The sequence below is a fragment of the Rhinolophus ferrumequinum genome, chromosome 11 (assembly GCF_004115265.2).
Source record: "Rhinolophus ferrumequinum isolate MPI-CBG mRhiFer1 chromosome 11, mRhiFer1_v1.p, whole genome shotgun sequence".
Lineage (NCBI taxonomy): Eukaryota > Metazoa > Chordata > Mammalia > Chiroptera > Rhinolophidae > Rhinolophus > Rhinolophus ferrumequinum.
This window is the reverse complement of record NC_046294.1, coordinates 76531361-76534658: the sequence shown is the minus strand read 5'-3', so window position 1 is coordinate 76534658 and position 3298 is coordinate 76531361.

Below are 3298 nucleotides of genomic sequence, written 5' to 3'. Positions count from 1 at the left end.
GTGTGTGTGTGTGTGTAAACCTGAGAAGTTTCAGGAATCACAAATTACTCTTACTACACGTGATGCTCTATTAAAAAAAGAAAGTGCTGGATGACCCATTAAATTGATTTTTATGAATCAGTTACAACCTGGTATTTGAAAAGTGCTAGCCATGAGTAGTGCTTTTCACATAGTAGGCTCAGTAAATATTCTATTCCCAGCTCTGTCACTGGCGTGTCGTTGGGTGTGTTTTGACCTTATTGGTTTGTTTATTCAATCATAAAATGGAGGGTTGTAGCAGTTTCATATATATACAGAGGGTGCCAAAAAATGTATACACATTTTGAGAAAGGAAAAAAACTATATTAAAATTATGCTGATGGTAACCACTTTGAGCACCTCCTGCAATTCAGCTTTTGTTATTGGTATACATTGAGTGTTAGAATTTTAATACTGTTTTATCCTTTCTAAAAAATGTATATACATTTTTTGGCACCTTTTGTATATATATGTATATAAAGTATCAGCAGTTTTTGCTATATTTCAATTTTTAAATGCAGTTGATTTTGATTTATATAAGAATGAATTGAAGGAAGCCCTACTAATACATTATACTGTGATAGATGCTGCGCAGGGCTTTTTTCATAGTGCTCTAAGACTCTGGTTTCTATATTTTTAAAAGAAGTTTGGAAAAGAAACGAGAATATTCATGCTGCCAGGCACAAGATACAAAATGATTTAAAATCTTTTGCCAATTAAGTTCTCTTAGAGTCTTGGATTTTAAAGTTTGGGAATGCTTGAGGTAGTTTTCACTTGGTAAGAAAAGTCTTACCTCATTTTCCCCTTCGTTGCCATCTAATCAAGTAGGTACACTGATAGTGTTGAGGTGTTCTCCCTCACATATAGCTTCTTGTGGTACTGGTCTTGGTATGAAAAAGGGCAGAAGCTTTCTATTGCTCACCAACCGAAATTAGGTGTCGTGTTTTAGGGCTGTAAGATTACAATAGAGATATGTAGAACAATGAAGGATTCTTTTAATATATTTTTTCCTTTTGTAGTTTTAGCATCTCGTAGAAATTAGTTGTATTTCATTGACATTTATCGATCTAAAGTGTGCAGATTCATGTACCTTTCAGGAAGCTCCCTAAGTTAAGTCGTATTTGAGGGTAATTAGTCTAAATGAATCAATTTCTTCCAATACTCTACATAATTGAAGAGGACTTTTATTATATTTTGAAAACAATAAATAACCTCTTTAGAGAGAATCTCAACAGGAGATTCAACAGGAGATCTTCAACTCTATTTAATTTTCAAGCATTTGTTCTTTCTCAGTAATATGAAAAAAAATTTAACTGAAAAGCTACTTGGAAAATATTGGCTTCGCCATCCCAGAGGAGGTGGTGAGGTAAAAGGAACAGATGGTTTTATGTTTTCGTTTAGATCATTTATCTTGAGGGGTACATATATTCTTAAAGAAATGGAAACTTTCCATGAAAATTTAAAATAACACCTAACTATAAATAGATTCATATGATATGCATATTTAAATCAGAGAAAAGCATTGGCTCTAAATAGCTTGTCTCTTTTGTGCTTTTTAGAATTCGAGCTACGGTATCATCTTAAATTCCTGGCCCTAGTTCTGCAATGAAGGGTTATCTTTTTTTCTGCTGTTCTTAATATATTGTACTTGTATGCAATGCATTCAGGAATAAATTCTCACAACCATCTAGTGAGGTATAATTCCAGAGTTGCTTTCCTTTGTTAAATTGTTGCCAAAATGTTCTTTGAAAATAGATTGTTCATGTGAAAGGCTTCTCTTTCTCTCCTCTGCTAGCATCTCAATGTTGTTACTTTCTCTAACAAAAACAGTATATGGGGACACACACACACACACACACACACACACACACACTTTTTTGAGTGATTTTTGGGGTTTGTGGACACTTTATTATGTATGGTAAGTTTGAAGAGATTGTGTGTTTTGAGTTCTTTTTAAATCATTTCCAAATAACCTTTTCTTTAAGAGTTTTAGATTAGAAAATTTGCAAAGATAGAGTTCCCATATACCTCACACCCAGTTTCCCTTGTTTTTAACATTTACACTGCTATGGTACACTTGTCACAACTAGTAAACCAGTATTGATACATTACTATTAACTAAAGTTCATACTTTATTTGAATTTCCTTAATTTTTTGCCAAATTTCCTTTTCCTGTTCCAGGATGCCATCCAAGGTACCACAATATATTTAGTCATTATGTATTCTTAGTCTCCTTTAGACTGACAGTTTCTCAGACTCCTTTTTTGATGACCTTGACATGGTTATATTTTGAAATTAATTAATGAAGTAATGTCTTTTTTTAATGTGTTTTTCTTTGAAGCTAACTTTATTTCTTTCCGAAAGGGCAAGACTGGGGAGTTAAATCAACTTTTAAATGCAGTTAAATCACTGCAGGAGAAGACAGTTACATTTCAGAAGGAGAGAGATCAAGTCATGTTGGCCCTGAAACAGGAACAAATGGAAAATACTGCTGTACAGAATGAGATATACTTTCATTTTAAAGAAACAGTGATTCAGACACTAAGTTTAATAATTATTAAGTAAGAAAACTGTAACGATTACCATATAAAATGAATTTCTTTCTTAGGGGATTTTTTTCTCAGTCTTCCTCTGGTGTGCTATAGGAGGATTTTTGTCTCCCAGAGTGCATTTTATTTCAGTTTTCAAAAGTGAAAGCCGTGATGGAATCTTTAGGTTGTACAGTTGAAACTAAATTGTACCTTATTTTTTTTTAAATGAAAAGAAAAAAAGTGAAAACCATGGTGTATTTTGGATATAAGAAAAAATTCTCACCCATAAAATATGGAAAAAATGAGATTTACTGAAAAACTGGTCTGTCACAGAAAAACTAGTACTTTGTATAATTCTGTTTTCCATTATAGCCTCAGGGAATGAGGTCTTACAAAGTAAACTTTCCCAATGAATATTCAGGATGATTTCAGGAGACTTTTCCTAGCATAAATACATCTTGCAGTATGAGAAATTAGTATACATTATCGCACTTCAATAATGGGGAAAAGATTTGATAACAAGTGGCTTGTGGGGCATGGGAAGAGGGAGCATTTTATAGAAGAAAAATAAAGAAATGTCTTCTATCTAGGTTCAACATTTACGTGACAAAGAATTACGCTTAAACCAGGAACTAGAGAGATTGCGTAACCATCTTTTAGAAACAGAAGGTTCTTAAACCCGAGAAGCTTTGGCTGCAGAAGATAGAGAGGCTAAACTATCGTGTTTCCCCGAAAATAAGACCTAGCCA